Here is a 24,722-nt window from a genome sequence, read left to right as displayed (position 1 = left end):
AGATCAAAAAAGGAGCAAACTTACCTCTGAAGAATTCAACCGTTCAAATCATGCCAAAGTTACCAGGTAACCCTCAAACCATTCTTGCAATGTTTTGTGATGCTTTTTAGAAGCATTAATTAAGATTTGACCATGGGAATTATTGTTAAAAAATCCAACTATGCATACATGTGGGTTGGTTGTGACCAACCCACGTATACGACGACCCTACGCGTGACTGTGTGTGAAGGGAACCCGTGTGTACGCAAGTTGAAGTTCAAACTCAAATTCTAACGGTTCAATCTCATTTCTTTTTAGGATGGCCATTGCATGGAGAGAGAGAGAGAGAATACCACAATTAACAATGAGGTAATGAACGACCAAACTACACTAGATTCATTGAGAGGGTGCGACTTGTTGAAATTTTTCAAAATGCCGAACATGAAAGAAAACACACGCCTGCTCAAGTTATTGATCCACTACTGGAGTGTGGAGGATGATGCCTTCATGATAGATCAGATACCTCTTAGGATTGAGATGGAAGACATCTACTTTATCACAAGTCTCTCCCGAAGAGCGAAGGTTGTGCATTTAACCGACAAGACATGGAGTAGCCTTCTAGTAGAAGATTATGTACACATGTAATGTATTGGGCATCCAGAAAAGATTGGAAATTAGATTCCAATCAAACACGTGGATAGTTTATCTCTTAGTATTTTTCTGTTTACCATTGCCAGGGTAAACGGATCAACTTCACTACATCAATCTTCACGGGTGTCCATGAGCCTAGCAGTGGAATGCCTAATCACTGTGTTTGATTGGTGCACACCTCTTCTAACCAACATGAAGAGCTAGCTGACCTCCATTCAGAAAGGTCAGATTAAAAAATTTAGATATGGGACTATTTTATGCTCCTTCTTCTTCGAGAAGGTACCTGGGCTACGTCCCAAGGTATCTATCTCTATCAGCATCCCATGAGATCCATGGATGGGTAGGTGGGCTGACTTGATGAAATACCTTGGAGGCGGGGACGTGTCGAGGATGACTTTTGAGGATGAGTTTTTTGCCTGGTTGGATCAACAAATCATCGCAGTTGGCGACTACCCTTATGCTGGCATGGATTTATGAGTAGATCCAGCCTTGGTGTTTCCACCAAATGCAGCATGGGGAAACATAGGTAACAATTTTTTAAGTTTTTATCAACTTTTAAGATTTTTTTTTAAATATGAAAATGAACTTAGAAATATTTTTGATGGGACTAAAATACTGACATAATGATCATGTTCGAGATGTGGGTCCAGTGAGACCAGATGGATTCCTCTGGCACAAGCATTGTGGAAGAGGTGTCGAAGAGGCAGCTGCTGAGATAGAGAGGGTCTTATATGCAGTCCAAAGAAATTTGGTGAGATTGACTCACCAGATATCGATGGTGGCCATAGAGGACCTACCTGAGGATATGCAATGCTGCTTGGTAGGAGTACCATGGGACTGGGTCCACATACCTTGGCGTGTGGCCAATGCAATAGTTACCTTCCTAGTTGCTCACCCTGAGTCGGGTCGATAGATAGACTAGACATGATTATGGGCATTTAGTCCCGATTTTGTATATTATTTTTTGAACACTTTATGTATACACGGGCAGTTTTATGATATATATATATATATATATATATATATATATATATAGTTCCAAAGTTTTAATGTTTGTTTTTAACTTGATGAATGATTGATATGCCAATCTAATGCTTGATTAGCAATAGAATCTGCTAATAAATTTTCAGGTCGTGGAATGTCAAAATATGTAATATAAGCAGATGATCATTGCAACACCCTCACTCTAAAAAATTGGTGATATAAATAAGGATCCCGAACTCAATAAATGTTATTTAATTGTGACACTACCAGCTGTGAGTCAAGATACACTACCAATGAATCAATTCCATAAGAAATAGCTTGGGATAGTAAATTAATAATAGCAGTATATTCAACAATATTATTTGAAGCAGGACCAATACATACTCCCCTTGACACCATCAACTGACTAGATGGATAATAAATCACCCAAGCTGCAGAAGCGAGATTCCGAGTGTGCCGACTAGCACCATTGGCAAATCCGAAATAGACCAAGTCATCCATCAACACCTGCCAAAGCAAATCAAAAAAGTGTTTATATCACAAAAATGTCTGACAAAACATGTACAAAATACAAAATATACAAAGAAGCCATTTCTCGGTTGTAACCTAAGCAAAATAATTCTTGAGGTAGAGCCCATTTCTGGGCTCTGCCAACTTGTTCCCTTCAAAATTGACTAATTCATAAGCCCCTTTTCCTAAAACTCATTTTATTGTAAAGGGACCATACCACACAGACTTGAATTTTCCTGCCCCCAAGGCATCTTTGTCTTGGTCATAGACCAAGACAAGGTGGCCTTCATAAAATACCCAAGGACAGACAACTTTATCATACTGAGTTTTAACCCTTTTCTTATGGGCCTCATTTATTATGGCGGCATCTCGACACTACTCATCGAGATGTTCCAAATGAATGAGGTGCTCTTCAAGAGTAGAGGGCTCCGGAAGAAGCTCAACAACCAACTTAAGGGATGGAATTTAGCATTCAATAGGAAAAATAGATTCCAGCCTATAAACTAACTAAGAAGGTGTAAAACCAGTGGTAGTCTTTTCCGAGGTTCGGTATGCCCAGAGAGCCGGGTACAACATGATGTGCCAATTGGAATGATTTTTGTCAATTTTCCTTTGCAGGATCATCTTGAGGGACATATTCATGGCTTTGACTTTCCCATTGGCCTGAGGATAATACGGAGACAAATGCTCATGCCGAAAGCCCAACTTAAGAGCCAACTCGGCCATCAGTTGGTTCTGGAAATGACTGCCATGGTCAGTGACAATCTCTCTCGGGATACCAAAATGTGAAATAATCTGATTGAAGAGGAACAATGCTACTGTTTCACTATCATTTTTATAAGTAGGCATGGCCTTAAACCACTTTTTAAAGTAGTCTACAGCCACTATAATATACTTGTGATACGCCGCTGAAGGTGGATTACAAGTGGTAAAGTCAATACCCCACTTCGTAAAAGGACCAATAGTGACAACAGGGAAAATAGGAGCTGGATGCATGCACATCTTCCAAGTATAGACTTGACAACGGTGGCAACGTTTTACCACTTCAATACAATCTTTGAAAATTGAAGGCTTAAGGTAGCCAGCACGCAATATTTTCTAGGTTGTTGTAAGCCCTGATAAATTACCACCACAAGCTCCACTGTGGCAATCATTGAGTACAGACTCTGCTTCCTCCAAAGTTAAACAACACCTAACCATTGAATCAAGCCCTCGACTATATAATTTATCACCAATGATAACATAGTTCTTAGCAAGGTGACGTAATTTTCAGTGTTCATCCTTGGATGAAGAAGGTGGGAACTTCGAAGTCTGGAGATATATGATGATATCTCCATACTAGGGATCTTGTGAAGAGATGAGGAATAGATGTTAGTCTGGGAAAATTTCCTCATAAACAATGTCTTCTTCACAAGGTAGCTCGGAAATCAATTCCACAAAAACCAAAGACTTCTTGGACTTGGTTGACGAGAATTGGAGATCAAATTCTTGTAAAATAACAATCCATTGAATTTATTTGCCCCCAATCACTCGCCTACTAAGGGAAAACTGAAAAGGATTGACAGTCACTAAGACGAACATTTTGCATAGCAGAATATAATGACGTAGCCGTTGGACAGCATGGACAATTGCCAAGGCTAATTTCTCAACTGGAGAATAGTGTAGTTCAAGACCTACCAAATCTCGAATCAAGTAGTAAATCACATGCTCCATGAGAGCATCATCTTCTTGAACCAGAACCATATCTATGGTTGATTCTACCGCTGCAAGATATAAAAGGAAATCACTTCCGTGATCCGGTGGACTCAACAATGGAAAGCGATTAATGCCTGCTTCAAGGCATTAAAAGATTGTTGTGCAAAGTCATCCTATAAAAATGGGACTCCTTTCTTTAGAAAACACATAAATCCTTTAGTTATCTTAGCATAGTTTGCTATAAATCGTCTCAAGAAATTTTCCTTTCCTTGGAGACTTTGAAGTTGTGAGATGGAAGACAGGGGAGGAAATTGAATTATTGCCTCAACCTTGAAGGGATCAACTCGAATCCCTTCAGTTGATACGATGAATCCTAACAACTGACCAGATGTGACCGTGAAAACGTACTTATTCAGATTCAACTAGGTTTTGTAAAATCGACATCTCTCAAAAAATAACCAAGGGTGACTGGGATGATCGATTCTCTTTGGAGAAAAAGCAACTAAATCATCCAAGTATGCTTTTATGACATGCTTGATGTCATGGAAAGTGTAAGACATGGCCCGTTGAAACGTAGCGGCAACATTTTTAAGACCAAAAGGCATCTTTTTGTATGCAAAGGTACCCCGGGGACAAATAAATGCTGTCTTATGCTGGTCTTCTGGACGGATAGATATTTGATTATAACCAAAGAATATGTCCATGAACAAGAATATTTCATTACCCGCACATTCATCAACTATCTAATCAATAAACGGTGTGGGGTAATTGTCTTTCAGACAAGTCTTTTTGAATCCCAAAAGTCGATGTAGACTCGGATCGTTCCTTGTTTTTTGTCTACCGGGATTGGATTAGAAAGCCACTCCGTTAGAGGAATGGGGCATATGAAACCCACCTTTAGCAACTTTTCTACTTTAGCTTTAATAGCTGCTGCTTTCCTAGGATTGATCGGTCGAAGCTTTTGACGAATCGTTTTGGCGTTCTCATACGTCTTGATCTCATGCTAGACTATAGATGGATCAATACTAGGCATTTCCTCATAAGACCAAGAAAACACATCTCTAAACTCTTTAAGGAGGTCAGTGTAAATCTTAATCTCTTCAGGGGAATAATCGGCTCCAATGAGGAAATTTTCTACAATGTCAGGATTCCTAGAGATGTTTATAGGTACAATTTTTGAGATAATCAACATATTACCTTCGACAAATAAATGTGTTGGAGCCAAAGGGCTTGACACTGTACAAAAATCACTAGTAAGCATATTGGAGAACCTAGATTCGACTTCCTGCAATGGTGGAAGAAAATATGATCGATGATGTAAATCTTCCCAAGGTCGATCTATACCCGTCATCGCTTCTAAAATTTCTTTGTTAGATGGTAAAACTATATCTAAGCAATCCAAAGCAGAAGTAGAGTCAAGGGTCCAAGCTGGAGCCATATCACCATCTAACTCCTCTTCTCAAAAAGGAGTGGGATGGTTGTTTGCAGAGTTAACGATAGATTGATAACTACGCTCTCTTGTATACATGGGGAATGCCATTCCACCAACTTGGCCTCCATCTAATGTGGTTGTAGATGAAGGTAAGGTCCAAGGGTTCGAAAAATAATGAGTTCGAAAGAACTCTTTCCATGAAGGCTCGTTGGAGGATGAAATTGCATTGATTCTAGTTGTAGGATCCCTACTCCTAAATTCTCTATAGGCTGACGAGGATTATCGACCAATGGAACAGTAGAATCCAAAGTTGCACGAGAATCACCTGGAGAATAATCTAATTGATCAATTATAGCAATTCTCCCCTTGTGAGGAAAACAAAAGATGCGAAACAAAGATGAAACTATGGCGTCCATCTCATAAATCCAATTTCTTCCCAATAGGAGGTTGTAATCAAAGTTGGCATCAATGATTTCTACCTCAATATTAATGACCTTTCCTCCAAAACTTATAGGAAAAGTCGAGATAATTCTGTGTGGCCTATGAGAATGAACATCAAATTCTATTAAGAGAGTCAGTGAAGGAACAACTAAAGCTGATGCAATGGCCTTCCAACATGACATAGACATTACGCATGTGGAAGCTCCCTCATCTATAACTGTCTGAAAAATATTGGTTTTTCGGCAAGTAGACTTTATCTGGAAAGCTATATGATGAGGAAGTCTCTTTCTGACATTAAGAATATGAAAATTGAGCACTAAAGAATTTTTTGGATCTACTGCCCTGATTTCAGAAAGAAAAGCACTTCTTTGAGCAGGACATAAATGAAGTACCTCCAATGCAGAGATCGCACATGGAATTTGAGCCAGATCTTCTACAATCGAGTAGTTATGGGCCGCCCTGGGATTAGGGTTAATCGTGGAGTGCTTAGCAAAACCTTTTGGTATCCGAGGTATAGAATCAACAGAAGGTCTCTCAATATGAAGTGCGTCTGAGGTTTTGGGAACTTATTTTTCCTTAGACGTTTCCGTTTCACTATAATTGCATGCACGTGTGGCAACGTCAACATGCGAGTTCATCATATCCACATTTGATGAAATTTCCCCTTCCTGGTTGCCCCCTGCGGAGGTACCAACGTTCGAGTTTGCGCCAGCAAGTAATTGTTGCCCTTGGGAAAAGGGTTAGTTAGGACAACTTGAGAGCTAGAGGACCCTCGCTGCACTAACAAGCGCTGAGCATCCTGAATCTTAGGGCAGAGATGAGCCAAATTATCTCCATTTCATAACTTGCATGGAAACTCAATTTTTTTCTTAGACTCTTTTCTACCCTCACCAGCACCATTGTTGGGCTTGTTCGCATTACCCTTCCCTTCCTGGTTCTTCTTCTTACGTCGTCGGTTCTTCTTCCCATCGTATTGTTGATTTCCTTTGTGGTTAGAAGCCCAGATGACGTTAATGGATGTAGGTTGGGAGGGCGAAGGTGTAGATGGTTCTACTGGCTAGAAGAAGCAGTTTGTAATGACAATTGCTGCAATTGTTTCAAAAGGTTCACTGTATTTCATTAATTGATCCAAATATACCATCGGTGTGAGGGTTGGGCTTTGGTTTGGCTAAATCAACCTTGGATCTAGGAGCGTGAGGTAAGATTTTTTGAAGATTCCCAGACTGAGAATATATCAATTCTAATTGCTGGGCTTGAAAAATAGCCTATTCTTTCGAATAAACACCAGAAAGAGAAACATCCTTAGAGATTTCAGGTTGTAAAGATTTTAAAAACCATTCGAGATGGAAATCTGGTGGAATTTTGACTTTGATAAGCCTCTATCTCTATCTCCATTCCTAGATATGATCCGAAATGTGAGTTGTTGTATCTTGATGAAAATTAGCCAGAAGTTCAGTTTCGGCTTTATAGCGGACAGGCAACTGAAAATGGCTTAAGAAAATATTAGCCAAATCACTGAAAGAAGTAAAAGTTCCCCCTAGCAACTCTATATACCATTTGGCTGCATTCCTTGTTAAGGTGCGCTGAAATAATCTCAACCTGACTGAATGATCAATCAGGGAGATTGATGAGCACCATAAATGGAATGTGGTCACATAGTCTCTCGGGTCTTCACCATTCTTCCTTTCAAATTTTGGAATATTCGATGGAAGTTTAGTTGGGACCGCAGGCCAAGCCGGATTGTACCTAATTGGATCATTTGCCAATTAGTCAAGTCTGGAAGATTAAGCATGGCCAGAAAAGGAAGTCGTGGAGGACCTTGGGGATTCCATCCGGACTGGGTGGGGTTCCCATAGGTCTAAAAATAATTACCTAGATTTTGAAGGGCACCAGGTTTCCTAAAGTAACTTGTAGAACCTACTGCACAAAAGGGTCATCCTTGTGGTCCAACAAAACTCGAATTTTGACCACCTCCAGCTGAAAATCCTCCGTAACCGGTAAAGGTACCTGCTAACAAACTATTGTAAGCAGCCGAAAGCCCCTAATAAGGGTTCCAAGCATTAGAAAAGGGTGAAAAATTTGAAATGAATTAACCAAGGAATACAACACATTCCCTTGTTGGCTAAAAAACTGACTCCTAGCTCCTATCCCACTAACTGTAAGGTTTGTCCAACTTTGAAGGGGGTTACCACCCTGACTTGTGAAAGGAGAAGGCATAGACCTTACTGTCGGATTGGAATGTGATATATTACCACTTCCAAATGGAAAACCATAAAAAGAAGCCAATCCACTCATCATGGATGTGGAGGTGGTTGATGGTATATTCAACGGAACTGAAGGAATACCTTGAGAGGGCATTCCAAAAGGGAAAAATCCAAAACTGGATGTATAGCTTGAGAACTTCCACTCGTCATCAAAATAGAAGTTGACCCAAATAAGGAAGTGTTGGGAGTGTTAGAATGAATGGGAATAGTTCTTCCCCTTTGCATAGATATGGGCGTCTACATGCTTGCAACACTTGTGGTGGATGCCATGCTTCCAGCAGTCGTCATCGAAGGGATAGATGTGTGTGGACTTGGGTTCGAAGGCCTGCGAGTCAAAGTTCCAACATATAAGAATATGTCTGGATGATCAGGAGGGAGAGGAGAACTCGGAGCTGCAACCGACTTTGAAATCTCTTCTACTTCAACACTATCTTCTGACTGGAAGAGTACTCGAGAAAGAACTAGTGTATTCCTCTCTAAATCTGTGGTAGTACCAGGTCTATCTTGTGAACTAATGCCCCCAAGCGGAGGATCAATCTCCGATGTGCTTACTGCCACTCGTTGAAAACCATTGGAAGAATCGCTCCTACGCCTTCTAGGAGAAGGCTCTAGACTCGTAAGTGAAAGCCCACGAAGTCTCTTGGACCGTCGAGATGGTTAGTCAGCCACTTTGAATTATTTTTATAAGATCTACTTAAAATCAAGAAAATTAAAAGTAGGCCGACTAGGAGCACAAAACACACACTAAAAATGTCCCTAAAGAGATTAGCAATCAAACAACTTCCAAGTATTTCCGCTCCGGGTGATTAGGACCGGACACCAAAATACAAGAAAGTTAATAATAAGGGCCTTTCGAAAATAGATTGGGGTAATTATGCCCCAGGTCTACTAGCAAAGGTATCAGAGGTAGTTATGCTAACCTCCAGACAACAACCTTTGCCGGTGCAAGCCCCCAAGCTTCGCAAGGGTGCCCTCTAGAATTATTGCTGAATGTGATGAAACATCAACCTCAGGTGCCATGCAATTCCCCTCCACAGCCACCTGTGTGGATCCCTAGGATAGGCAACTAAAGACACCAACTTGTATCAGAAGCTGGGTGGAATAGTTGTGAGGTAAGATCTGACAAGTAAGAGAGGGGGTATCTCTTGTCCTTATCTTCATGAACCCTCGTGCTTAACTGCCAGTCACGAAGCTTTCCCGGTCTTCCTAACGCTATTGGATTTCACTCTTTAATCAAACTTCTATGTTTTACAATTTAGAGTGGCCTTCGAGAGTTTACTCTCCTCTCACCTAATCCAAGGACCTAAATAAGCCTGAAATTTGTTGGTGTATTCTGATGGCAATACAAAAAGTTCTAGTTTCTTTTATTAATTGCTTGATTTTAACTGGGTGTTCTTTTAAGTCAAAGGGACAATATAAAAATGAAACTTATGGTGTTTGTATGACGCACAAGAAATTAATGAAAAACTAACTTATATGAAATGTAATTGTTTGTTCTTCGATGAAAAGAAATTTCTACTTAGGTTTTATGAAACTTCTATAAAGCAAAAACTTTTTCCTTTTCTTTTTTTATATCACACTTCACACTCGCAAAAACTAAAAAGATTATTGCTGCTCTAATAATGCAAAACTACCCTAATGCAAGGTGTACATGATAATGCAAGATCCTATATTACTCTAAAATGAATGAAAGCAATTGTTTATAACTTATTAATAAGCCAACTTAAGTGTTTGAAAAGAATAAAAATTTCGAATACAAGATCTTCTCCAAACAAGAAGGACTAATAAAAAATATGACAAATCACTTTCAAAAAATCAAAAGAAACCGAAATCAAACTTGGCAAAAGAAAGCAAAAAACAATTTTTTTAAGAACTTTTACTTTTCAAGAAGCAATGAAAACAACTTTTCAAAAGCACTCAAAATGCCACCAAAGACTCAAAGACCGAAAGCAAAGCACAAGGAAACTTTGTAAGTTACCAATTCGACACGAATGAAAAATTGAACAAAAAGGGCTTAAAATTGCACTAAACAATCCAAAAGTACCAAAAGAGCTTTGAGAAACTGACCAAGAAGTCAAGAAAGAAACACTTTCAGATTTGTCAAAAAGAAACTTTCAAAAGGCAAGAAAAGGTGTAAGGCCATGAAATGATGGAAAGCAAAGAAAGTAGACCAATAATCAAGCTTGACACAAAGATTGAAAAAAATCTACTATTCCAGAGGACCAGAACGATCAAGAATCTCTATAAGAAGTCTTGTGTGTCGAAACTCAAATCATAAAAATCACTCAAAAGAAAACCTAGGCCAAAAACTTTTCAAAGCAGAAGAGAATTCAAAATAGTAATCTCACTCAATAATTAAATTCTAAAGACTGAAACTGACCACTCAAAAACCAAATAGACCAAGAAACAAATCTTTCTGGGTAGAAATATTTGAAAAAAGCATGCAAAAAATGGTATGCGCGACTGTTTTCAAGCACATAAGCATCTACACACACTTCTGACAAAGGAAACTCACGTATGTGCGGGTACACTTCAAAGAAACAGGCATGTGTATGCTATTGCAAATAGAGAAAGGTGCATATACAAAGCTTTGCAAGAAAAATAAAAATGAAGCCAGATCAAAAAGATCATATTTAAGGTCCGAGATTCTACAGGACCAAACAATACTATCACAGCAAGCAAACCAAGAACTGAGCCTTGATTGACTCTAAACAACCCAAAGTAAGAATAGCAAGATTGCTATCCCAGTGGAGTCGCCAATTCTGTTACGGGAATAAGTAACCTATGGCTTTGGGTTGAAACCCCAACAGAGCAAGAGCAAACTATAGTAAGAAATACTCATACAACTCAGGCAACATGCTTATATAAACAAACTATGTGATAGTGACCATACTCAGAGGTCCTTCGTTTGGGTAGTTCCAGTAGGGTTCAGACCCTCTGCAACTCCTGATGATCTTCGAATCTGCAAATCAACCAATTTGAACATACATAGCAGCATATAGATAAATCATTTTAATGAAATCAACTTTATATCATATAAGCAATATGATTAGTTATACATCAAAATAACATTCATACATGAATTACAACAGTATCTGATGCATAAACAAAGTTAATCTTAGGAACAAGAAAATGTTTCTTTTTATTGTAGAAAGCTATAACCAACATGGAGAGAATTCACCTAAGTCTTCTTCTTCCGGCTCCAAGTAGAACCATCCTCCAGATCAGTCTAGTCCCAGTATTCAACAACCTCCTTCCATAACCAATACCATGATATCTCAAGCAAGTGGGAGAATATCAACACTCAAGGAAACAAGGGTTTCCTGAACTTGGGGAAGTTCTTGAAGCACGGGGATACTTCAAACTCAGTCACGAGATAATCTCAGTATAGTAATTCCATTTCTTCTCCTCGTGAAGGCCTTCCCATAGAAGTTTTTATACTTTTCCCAATTCATTTTTTAGATGGGAAACAGTTAGGCGATGGGCACTAGGAGGTAATCAAAAGGTAAAACTCATGAACTCCGCCCATAGTTAAGGAAATTTAATTTTTTTAAGTGTTTTAACACATATACGCGGGTTGGGTATTGACTAACGAGTGTGTACACGCTTTTATCACAGGGAAAAGTAGCATACAGGGAGTAAAACACTATTTTTAAAATATTTGGACCAAGTATGGAAGGAGGGGTTGCCTTAGGCCATAAACCAAGTATCAAGGGTGATATTTGAAGCTATAACAGTGCTATACCACACTTCTTATAGAATTCTTCAAATTCCTTTCTGTAAAACTCTCCACCGTTATCTGAGCTCAACACTTTTATCTTCTTCTCTGTATGGTTTTCCACCACAGCCTTAAGTTCTTTAAACCATTCAAATACTTTAAATCTCCTCTTAAGGAAATATATTCATGTATTCCTTGAGAAGTCGTCTATAAATGATACATAGTACACAGACTTACCTAGTGATGGAACCTTCACAGGTCCAAACACATCACTGTGCACAAGCTCTAATATCTGTTTCTCCCTCTTACCACCAGAGGGGAAAATCACCCGATTCTGCTTCCCATATACACGATTTTCACAGAAATCAAAATCTAGAGAGCTATTACTCATACCTTCTACAATATCTTTACCATGCAGTATTCGAAGGCCCTTCTCTCCAATATGTCCAAGCCTTTAATGCCATGGCATGGTCTTCTCTCCACAGACCACTATATTTTCTAATCCACTTTCAGGAACCATAGAACTATTGCACCCGTAAAAAATAGTGCTACCTTGCAGCTTGTACAAAGTTCCAATATAAAATCCACGCATCAATACCAGTGCTGCCTGAACCATCTTGCAGGTATCCTTCTTGACCATTATTTTTACACCTTTAAAAATAGTGCTACCTTGCAGCTTGCTTACAGAAATCCGATTTCTGGCCAATGTAGAAATATGCATAACTCCCAGAAGTGTTCTAACCCTTCCACCTTACAACTTCAACTTTAATTTTTCACGACCAACGATTCTAGCCTTCCTATCATACCCTAAGAAGACATCAACACCATCATATTTCTCATACTCGCAGAACCACTCTTTATGTGGAGTGAAGTGAAAGGTTTCCCATGAGTCAATCAACCATGCCTCATGATCTACATGTGTACATGAAGACGCCAAGTACACATCTCCACCTTCATCTTGTAAGTTTTAACCCCGTACATAAATTACTTGCATAAAGATTCTAAAACATAGAAAAATAAACAATGCAAGAGCATAACACATAAACCACATATACATAGAGATTTTCCAACTGGATCCCAAAACGAGGACTACTAGCTTGATTTTTCATTATGTTCCTTTCAATGTTATAATACATATTTATACATGCCGAAGAATCCAACACCATGGACCGAAAACCATCACGTCCAATACCATCGACTGAAAACCATCACGTCCAAAAACATGTGCGAAAATCATGCACAAAACCATAGGTGGGTCCACTCAACCTAACATAGGGTCCAAAACCAAAATTTTCTGGGGTGCTGCCCCGGACCCCATAAAGTGGGTTTACGAGTACACCTCAAACCCCCTATGAGCCCCCCCACTACACAATCGGTGCAACGAAGGGGGGGCTTCACCCCCCTCTAACCCCCCGATTAACTATGTGGGCTAGTCGTGGAAAGAATATAACACAACCCAACACATCTGAGGTGGCTTTCACCTCTACAGAAGGAGCATCATTAGATCCCTTTCCTTTGTCAGGAGCTTTAGATTTACAGTCCCTTTTGTAGTGCCCTTCCTTTCTGTATTTCCAGAAAACCACCTTTACGGGTTTTCCTGGATATTTAGATCTCCCTCTAGATTTATATCTCCCACTCGATGACTTATTTTTGTTTCTGTTATGGGACCGTCCTCGTATAGATGAGGCATCACCATTCTGGCTCTCCATATTTTTTTGTCTCATCTCCTTCGTGAGCAAGAATGAGACTATTTCATCAAAATGCAAGGTGGTTACATTGCTACCTATTGCAATAACCAGACTATACCACAAATCAGGTACATAACACAACAAATTGATGCACTTACCTTCATATGAAATTTTAATATCAAGAGATAATAACTGCCTTACCATAGTATTAAATTCATTCAGATGCTCTCTCACCAAGTATCCATCTTTCATCCTTAGGTTATATAGCTTTTTCCATAGGAACATTTTATTCACAAGAGACTTAGATTGGTACAAAGTCCCTAACTTGTCCACAAAGCCTTCGCTGTAGCTTCCCTTGATACATTCAGCAATACTGAATCTGAGACACACAATCATATTCTACTCAATGCCTTTTGATCCAACTTCTTCCATTCTTCATCGAACACTCCTGTTGCTTTAGTACTTGGATCTACCACCATCCACTGATCTTTATCCACCAACAGATCCTTTATCTTGAGTTTCCATAACTCAAAACTCTTACAATTGAATTTCTCGATCTCTATTTTTCCACTACTTGTCATCTTCTTTAAACACCAGAATCGATCTCACAGATCTCCCACTAAACATGGTCTACCACAGGCCTGAGCGAAACCCCTCAGCAACAAAGGTGTCCCCTTGAAGCCCAAACAACTTTGATACGAAATGTAGGTTTTAACCCTGTACATAAATTACCTGCATATGAATTCTAAAACACAGAAAATAAACAATGCAAGAGCATAACACATAAAACACATATACATAGATATTTTCCCCTGGATCCCAAAACTAGGACTACTAGCTTCATTTTTCATTATCTTCCTTTCGATGCTACAATACATGTTTATAAATGCCGAAGCATCTAATACCATGGACCGAAAACCATCACTTCCAAAACCATGTGAGAAAACCATGCACAAAACCATAGGTAGGTTTTCCCAACCTAATATAGGGTCCAAAAAAAATTTCCACGGGGCGTTGCCTCGGACCCCGTAGAGGGGGGTTCACTGGCCCCCTAAAACCCCCCCTGTGCCCCCCCACTGCACAGTCCGAACAACGAAGGGGGGGCTCTGCCCCCCCTCTCACACCCCCATAAACTATGTAGGCTAGTTGTGGAGAGTATATAACACAACCCAACATTCTCCCACTTGTTGTTTTCTTTCCACATGAGAGCTTAGTCATTTATCCAGTATGCCCATTTTTCTCTACACCAAGAGAACTTCTCAGAGCTCATAGATTTTTCCAATGCATCTGCAGTATTCTTCAAAGTGCCCACCTTTACCAGCAACACCTTTTTCTCTTCTATCATATCCCTCACCAAGTGATATTGAACATCAATGTGCTTTGTCTTTGAATGATAAGTAGGGTTCTTTGCCAAAAAAATTGCACTTTGGCTATCAAAGTCTATCCTTATAGCACACTGTACTAACCCCATACTTGAACAAAATCTCTACAACCAAACTGCTTCCTTTCTTACATGAGTGGCTGCCACGTATTCTGCCTCTGTAGTTGATAATGCCACTACAGATTGTTTCTTACTCATCTAGCTGACTGCACCTCCAAATAGGTTAAACACATACCCACTTGTAGATCTTCTCTGATCTAGATCTCCAGCCCAGTCTGCATCAAAAAACCCATGGATATCCAAAATTCTGGCCAATCCTGGTCTTCCTTGGCAGCACAAACCATAATCGCTAGTGCCACACAAATACCTGAAAACCCACTTCATTGTTGTCCAATGAACCTTTCCTGGTTTTGAAATAAACCCGCTGAATACTCCCACTGCATGTGCAATGTCTGGTCTAGTACAGACCATTGCATACATTAGGCTACCGACTAAACTTGCATATGGAACACGAGACATGTCCTCTTTCTGTTCTTCTGTCTTGGGACACTATTCAGTAGATAACTTCACACCTATAAGAATAGGAACCTCCACCGATTTACTATCCTACATATTAAACCTTTACAATATTATCTTGACATACTTTCTCTGGTTTAACCAGAGCTTCCTCTTTGCCATATCTCTTTTAATTTCCATGCCCAAAATATAGTTTATAGCATGAAGATCTTTCATGTCAAATTTGGATGAAAATTGGGTCTTCAAATCCTAAGTAATTTATTTGTCATTTCCAAACAACAACATATAATCCACATACAAGACCAGATAAATAACAAGGTCACCAATTAATTTAAAATATACATAGTGATCTACTTTACTTCTGGTGAAGCCAAGTCCCCATATAAATGTATCAAAATTTATGATACCACATGCTTGGTGATTGTTTTAACCCATACAAAGACTTCTTTAACTTGCATACCAATTCTTTCTTATCCTTCACTGTAAAGCCTTCAAGTTGCTCCATGTAGATATACTCTTCTAGATCCCCATGAAGAAATGTTGTCTTCACATCCATCTGTTCTACATCAAAGTCAAAAGTAGCAACAACAAATCAAAGTAATCTAATAGAAGCTACCTTGGCAATAGGAGAAAAAAATATCACCAAAATCAATTCCCGACACCTGGGAATAACTTTTTTCTACCAACCGAGATTTGTATTTCTCCACCTTCCCTTCTACATTTTTTCTACCAATGGGTTTCCTTCCAGCCGACAACTCCACCAGGTCCTAAGCCTCATTTTTGTGCAGAGATGCCATTTCATCAACCATGGAATCTTTCCAGAGTTTTCCATCCTCCAAATCCACTCCTTCCTTCACAGTTCCGGGATCATCGTCAGTAACATATAAAGCAAAATTTGAAAAGAAAGTAGATGGACTAAACCTTTCTGGTTGCCTTCTTTCTCGAATTGATCTTCTCACACCTGGAGTTTGTGGCTGTTCGTCTTTTGATTCCTGCTCTGATGTAGAGTTTGATTCTTCCTCCTTAAGCTCAAACTCTATCTTCTCATGTTCCTTTGGTTGGACTTCATGTTTAATAACATCTTTCACCTCTCTGAACACCATATCTCAATTGTACACAAGCTTCCTTGTTACTGTGTTCCAAAGCTTATAATCCTTTAAACCATCCTTATACCCAATAAAGATGCACTTAGATTTACTATCCAACTTGGTTCTTTTCTCCTTTGGAACATGTACATATTCATCCCATCCAAATACCCTCAGATGTGAAAGAGAAAATTTCTTAGTAGTCCATACCTCTTGTGGAGTCTTATTCTCCAACGCTGATGAATGTGATCTGTTGACCAGGTAACATGTTGTCTCAACTGCTTCTTGCTCTTTCCATCAACGTCTTGTACATTCTTTCTGCAACTCCATTTTGCTCAGGTGTGTTACAGGGAAAAGTGTCTATGCAGAACTGCTAATCCCACTAAGGTGTGGTAGCTACCTTAGAAACAAACAAAGTAAAGCTACTTTTGTTTTCCTTTATGAAATATAGATGAGAGAAGAATAAAGGAGACCAACCTCTGTCTTACGTTTGGTTCCTAATTCGATTCCCCTCTCTTTTGATAGTCTTTTTCTACTTGCTTCCCTGTATACCCAGCTTCACAGAGTACCTGTAGAATCAAAGTAGCATAACACTATACAAGAACATGGATATATTATCATAAACAATCTAGGATCAGATGTAAATTGACCATACAAATGCATAAAACATAAATGACACAAGAGTATGGAGGAAAACTTGAATAGCTTTATTGATAATCAAGAAATAGCCAAGAGAGTTACAACCATTTGTTCTGACCCAGCATCATCCTCTCAGCAACTAAGCCCTTCTTCACCTCATGCAAATCTTAGATCACCCAACACTATGATGTTGCCTCAAGAAACTAACAACAATTCCTTACAAGATACAAAATTCTAGCCCCTGGATCTCTGGGATGAGGGATCCATATATAGATATCTGTAAGGGAGATGAGTCAGCTTGTGATTTGATTAGTGTCTTCCCTCTGATAGTTCTTGCTTCCACTTGAATATTGATGATCTCTTACTCATCCTTGGTCGAATTCAGAGAGGCAAGTGTCACAGGAGAAGTTTCTGGAAGATTCCATGCCTCTCCACTTCGTGGATTGACACTTCCATTTGTCACTTCTCGCCCATCGCACCCCATAGAAGGGATTTTTGAAATGTAATGCACCCACAGAGTGTACTTAGGTGAGATGCAATGCACTTTGCCTATGGAGCAGGTGAAATGATCTTGTTTTGACCAGTTCTGAGTAATTTTTCATGGAGAACTTCTGGGAGAAGCTGTAATCAGTTGACCTTGTTCCTTTAGGGGTTGGAACAACACTTTTAGGGACTTAGGAGCCCTTGGTTTATGGACATTTTATGCTTTGGGTTGCAGTGCCCAAAAATGTCTATAACAGTTGCCCCCTAAAGCATGAGGTCGTTAATCTTTTTTGATGTCGGGTGAAATGCTTTGTCATGAGGATCCAAAGTTCTTTCAAGCTGGGAGGAGACCTGTAATAAGATACAATACGATACAATATCTTCATAATATTTTCATGATCTAGCTGAGGTGGGCATTCCCATGCTCAACTTTTATAAATTCATTTTCATGTACACAGAAAATCGTCTGAGTGTAGACTGATGATTCTGGTAGAGCCATCATCCCTTTGATTGGATGATTATTTGTGCAACAATGATGTACATTTGATGTCTTTATTTTCCTGAATATATATCGCAGCCCGGATGGATGAAACTAGATCCGGGGTCTTCAATCTCGTTTGATCTTCACTCGAAGTACAAGTCGATCCATGTGAGAGATGTTCTGGAGTTGAACATGGAAAGACATCTTCTGATTACCAGCCAATGATGTAAGCTGTTAACAGGCACGAGAGGAATCACCGATAATGATAATGACCCTCAAGGTACTGCAGTACAATTCACATGGTGTGAATAAAGGACTTGGCATGAAACACCACGAAAAATCTTTTGGTCGAAGGCCATTGATGTAAACCTGTCGCTGAAAGTGAGAAACTTGCCATTGAGGCATGCAAGCTTCAAAGTACTGAAAGGGGTGTTCCTAGATCAACTTCTTGGATAATGATCTGGTGTCGACAAGAAGCGATCTGTCATAGGAGGGCCTTAATGAATCCCACATCAATGACACGGAATGGAGCAAATGATTTTAATGGAGGTGAAAACGATCTGGTGATATAAGGTTCATGGTGGCAGTCATGAAAGAATGGAGCGTAAACGTATTGTAACGGGTGAGACACAGGTGAATTTTCTGAGTGACTTCTCTTGAACATATCGGCGACACTGACGTGATGGATTGGTAGCATTAACCCCAAATGTGGATGGTGTGATGGGACCATGGTGATGTGACCGGTGAATGAAACAACCCAACCCGACATGGATGCAGAGTGAAAGTTTCATGTTCAAGAGCGACTTGCTACCAACAAAGTTTCTTCAAGTTTTCTTCCCAATTTTTCCCCAGTCATTGCTGACTAGTACCTCTTTATTTTTGTCAAGCTTGAGGAGGATAACATATGCTTGTTCTATAATTTTCCCTTCAGGTAAATCCATCGCTATGTTTTAACGAGCCTAGTGATAGTGAAACTCATTCTTGTCTGCTACGGACAAGTTTGTCGCTATTAGGTTTTAATGAGTTTAACGACAAAGATAACTCGGTCCTTTTCAATTTTAGAGAGTCTGAAAAGGGACGTAAAGGAAACTCCAAAATTCCTTTTTCGTCATCTAATCCCTTAAGTCTGAAAAAGTATAAAATAATACAGAAGGGATGAATTTTCGATACTTTTAACGATCCAAACAAAACAAGCGCTCGATCTTTTTGTGTAATAATCCCTCACGTCCAAAAAGATTAAAATCTAAAGGAGGGATAGCACTTCTGGTCCCTTTAACAAGCTGGAGAGGCTAATGGCTTGGCAATATTTTCATATTTTACGAGTCAGTTGAAAAGAGCTTAAAGGAGACTCATCTTTGAGGAATGAGTGATAAAATTGGATAGCAACTAATTCCAGGTAAGGTTTGGAATTTTCCAATCACGACAGTGTTACAAGGATGGCTAGCGGGATCACTCTTCGCAGCTGTTCCTCAAAAGGGGTAAACAATCAAATGGAGGTGAATGATCAGCCGATACAGAGTGGAGGTGATGATGGGAACACAACCAAGGCTTTAAAGGCTGAAGTACTACATTCACGATGATTATTTACCGAGAATTGGTTCATTTTTATTGAGCTTAAACGCTGGGGGAAACATTTTCTCATTGCTTATGTTTATTTTTTAACGAGCATGAAGTCCGCGTTAAAAATGCTCGATTAATCTAGTCGTATAATAAGAATGTCTCATATATGAAAACAACAATTTTTAGAGTTTTGCCCCACATCCTTTCTTTATGCAAGTTAGGAAACGACCAATCCAAAAAACATATAAATGATCGCTCTTCACTTGCATGCCAAAAGGTTTGCATGCCAGGTATAAAACAGAGTTTCAAGGTCACCCTTCAAATCTCCGACGAAACATTTGTTTTATCAGGAAAGGTCTACCTCTTTCAGGTTACCAAAGATTGTTCTATTCACACCACAAACAAAACACTTCTTCGGCGATGTCTACCAAAATAGACAAAGGCGAGCGGTGCAGACGCCTCCACTCACATAAATTTGACGAGGGAATCTTATTCCAGTCTAACCCCCTTTTCCAATCATGGATGGGAGTACAAACTAGTCATATATCTCTCGCGGAAACCTATCCTATACTCGAAGTTTTCCTACCGAAGCAGACCAGGGTGCATGCCCCCATAGGTTTCAGTCATGTCCCCCGAATCACTCGCACTCATCAGGTGGATGGACTGGGGATTGATGAGACATTCCTTGCGTGAAAAGACCATTTAGAGTTGGTATATGACTATTTGCTATGTGTGATCAGGGAAATGAAAGCTGGTCTACGAGCTTGACCACTCTTCCTTCGTGCGGAAAACACATTACTCTAAAGAGTGAGGAGACAATTTCTCCCATGCAATAAATATAGTCTCATCCAAGGAGTAGATTATAATCCAGGGGTCCTTGGACTACCATTATGTTCATTTGAACGGTTTCCCTTCTCAATGTTATGGGCACATTGGGAAGGATCCCTAACGGTCGACTGGTTCCTTTGTCAAAGCCTGTTAGATTTCTCATCTCAAGCAAAAGCGGTGGCGAACCAAGTGCTTTCCAAGCAGTCGAGGAAAGGATACTCACAGAAGCCCCTTCATCTATGATGGTACCGGCCATAACCATTCTGTATATTTGAGCAATGATTCGGAATGGTACACTAGCCAGTAAACAGGGTCTGCCTAGTTAATTCCAGTCGAAGGAAACAACTAGGTTGCTTGGAGGTGGGACCGAATAGACGACCAGGTACGACTTTGACGAACTTCCTTCCTGTGGTAAAGGAATGGGTAAATTTCCCCCATGTTAATCGGAGTTTGTGCTTATGAAAAGAATTTGGACGGTGTCATCCTTGTTCTCTTCAGTGACTGTATCATCTGAAGATGGAACCTCTGAAGGCAAGACCGGGTCAACTGCCGTCTCGACCTTTTGACTTTCGTCTGGTATGGGTTCAGATGGTTCATATTCAATGATAGATGCTTCGGCCGACCACCTGGGCGGCTCAGCCGGATTTTCAACTAGTGACGGACTCGGCAAGAGTTTTTTATATCTAGGAGGAAGTCGTAACGGTGAAACCGGACGATCGTCCAAAACTCTTTTAGCCTCATCTAAGAAGGGACAATGGTGGACGGCATGATCGCCTTCACATAGTTTACAAGGAAATCTATATTTTCGTTTTTGTCCTGGGGCTTCACTTTCACTAGTCGACGGTGTGTTTTCAACATGATCATCAGAGGTTGACGACACTGGGTTGTGAAAACGAGGAGACCAGTCCCTTAAGATCTGAGGGATGCAGGGACAATCTCTATGATAGTGGTCTCCTTTGCAAACGACACATGGCGATTTAGGCCTGGTCGGTGCAATGTGTGGATTTTCGCTAGACGACATTTGGTTGCCCCCTTTCGCTTTTGGCTCCTTCTTCTTCTTCTCTTTCTTCTTCTTTTCCCTCTTCTTCTCAGATACTTGATTTTTGTCTTTACCAGCCCCATCAAGCGAAGAGGAAGGAGGAGAGGAAGAATTGGAGGAAGTAGAGGGTTGGGGGGTAACTCTAGATTCGTCTAGTTGCTGACTCGATTGTTCAAGAATTGCGGTAAACTGAACGACAGAGGTTGAGAAGAGCCATACGGGAAAGCCGATTGTCAATCTTGGAAGCGACAATGTGGCCATATGGGGTGCACCAACATCTCCCTAAGAGGAGACAGGACTAGTATTTCCTCCAAGGGGAATTCCTTGGTTGGTGGATTCCATTTTCTCAACCTAAGATCAACGTAGGAAAGGTGATGATTATTCTGTTTAAAATAAATTTTAGACGCTTTGACACAACTTTTTTTTCAATTTTAAAGAGTCGAGAAAAAACAAAAGATGACTCTAGTCGCCTTTGATTTTTAATGAGCCTGAAGTGACAAGTGCTCAGATGGACCTTTTCTGTTAAGGATTCTGAAAAGGAATGAAAGGGACTGCTTTAGAAATCTAGGCAGAGGGATTACCAAATCAATTGCAAAACTACAGAATACCTTTTACGGTACGGCAGTCAATCTTCCCGAATGTTGTGTTCAGTGCATTGCGATCGATAGGGTGGCAGACACGACTTCCTATGGATAAAGGATTAAGCCTATTGTGGTCTCCAAAAATATACTCGACGGTACGTGGGAGCACAAGTTTGTACTGGCACTTATCGTATCAAAGTGGAGGAATCACCCAACCAACAGTGAGAACAACAGTTACCAGGCTTTACGACGCCGGAATACGTCTCTAGCCTAGACTTCTACGTGTTGTGCGTTAGGTTCCAAACCGTTGTTAGATTCACTAAATTTATTTTATAGTTGATCTTGCTTAAGAAATTTGCTTTTCAGGTTCACCGCGTGATGTAGATGTACAATTCCTAAAATGCAATCTAAGATGATAAACAATCTTTTATCTTCTTTGTGCAATGAAAATCCTAGCTACTAAGGAAAGAAAGATAGAATTCTTTCAACAAAGAGCAAAGAGCACACACTATATGCACTGTCCTAAATCAAACCAATCAAACAGTCTAAATGCAAATGCACATGCATGTATTTGTTTTCAGCCTTCTTAATATGTGAATGATAAAAAGAAAGCTAATGCGCAAATCTGAATTACTTTCAAGCGACAATTACTAACAAGTTTCTTTTCAAATTCAAAATGAATACTTGCTTTCGACACTAGAAAGACTACTAATTCAGATCAAATGCAATAGTAACAGAGTAATCGACTATCAAGAGCAATCAGACTCTCTTCTATGACTGAAAATGACACTTGCAACACTTTCAAATCAAGAAACGACAGTACAATTATGTTTCTTTTTTGCAAAGGAGAACTGAAAATGACTCAACAAATACACAAAAACATTTACAGTTCTTTGCACAATAGAGGCGGAATATCAGCAAGGAAAAGGGTTTTAAATAGAGGTGTACTGACTACAGGCAGCAAAATTCTTGAATAGATCTGAAAAGAGTGAACAGAAACCAACATTCAGGAATAATGCCTAGTCTGATTAGCACACCTGTAACACAGTGAACTTGAAATGCAGCGCACCTACTACACTCGGGAAGTGCGCTGAATTTCAGATTCATAGAACAGAGAGTGCACTGGGCTAGAGATGAGACTTTGCTTGGGTTCCGAGTCACAGTTTGCAGTTCAGTTCAGGGATTTTGGCTGAGCAAGTGGTAATCAGTAAATCAACAACAGGGGTAGATCTAAGTGTAGGAATTTACAGGGTAAGTTCCTCAGAAAGAACACCAAAAGGACACCGCTCACAACCAGATCACAGATCAATACACCAGTATTTTTGACTTGGTTAAAACCCTCAAAGAGGGAAACAGTCCACGGCCTGCGCCAACGTGGCTACTACAGGCAATTTATTAATCAAAGAATGAAAATTTACATAAGCTTCTCTCATGCACGGATTACCCGAACAATGACCCTCCATGCGCTTTAAATAGAACTCATGGACCAATCGGGTGTCAAGCCATGGATCAAGTGTCAGTAATACCTAGGAGAGAGTGAACCGTCGGATCACTACATATCGTGACCGTCGGATTGTAAGTTACAAAATGTACAACGGTAAAGAAACACACTTTACCTAACTCTATACCTAACTCTACACTAGACCAATTTGAACTTAACTATATCATATGTGTCGGAATATCCTAACATCACCCCTTAAGAATAACTTGGGATAGGATTGAAGGATTTACAAATATGACACAATAGGAGAAGGAAGGAGGCACTAGAGCCTATCCCCCCTTAGTGGCAACTTCCTGAACTCCAAGCATATATCGAAGTTTAGTGAACTTCGCCTCTGTGAGAGCCTTTGTGAAGATGTCTGCAACCTGATCATCTGTTGAACAATATTGCACTTCAAGAACATGGTCATGAATGAGCTTTCTGATGAAGTGCATGTGTAGTTCAATGTGTTTGCTGCGCTGATGCTGGACTGGATCTTTGCATAGCTGAATGGCACTTTGATTATCACACCAAAGTGTGGTTGGATGCTGCTGCTCAAAGCCAAACTCTGATAGGATCTAACGAAGCCACAAGGCTTCCTTACTAGCTTCCATGGCACCACGATACTTTGCTTCTGCTGACGAAAGAGAAATGGCAGCCTGTTTCTTACAAGCCCATGTAATAGGTCCTGAACTGTCAGGCGGAAAGAGTCGATTGTGCGGACACAACCAACCTCCCTAGGAGCCTAAGACTCTCTAGTGACAAACAAGACAAACAAGAGCAATCCTTCTCTAAATATGCATTTACTATACGGGAAATCAAGTGTTTAGATCCTACCTGTAATCCAACGCTGTTGTAGCAGTCCATCTCCGCTGATCCGGATGAGCTCCTCCTTCACTTTGAAACCTGCATACACTAACAATCAAACGATTAAATAGCACTTGATAATCTCATAGAATAAAACATATTTAACACATATAACAAGGAGTACATGAAACAACTCATAAATAACAAGTTATTGAGAAGAATGGACTCATTTGCATTAATAGGTAACAAAAGGAACAAATACAACCTGAGCCTTGGTGTTGTGCAAGTCCCTCCCAGGGTCCATCAAGAGTTCTCCTTTACTTTGACAAATCTCACCCACTTCCAAATAGAACAAGCAAAGATGGCAATCTCTCCTCACAAGCTTCTAAATGGGAGTCCTAATTCCTACAGCATTTACCCTTAGAAATGTATAGCTTTCAACCTCCACTCCTTCTGGCCCAGTGCCTGTATTTATAGTGC

Source organism: Pinus tabuliformis, chromosome 9 (assembly GCF_031772625.1).
Source record: "Pinus tabuliformis cultivar Carrire ecotype Pingquan chromosome 9, CPIR1, whole genome shotgun sequence".
NCBI lineage: Eukaryota > Viridiplantae > Streptophyta > Pinopsida > Pinales > Pinaceae > Pinus > Pinus tabuliformis.
The sequence above is the reverse complement of the archived record's forward strand: the minus strand, read 5'-3'. Positions refer to the sequence as shown.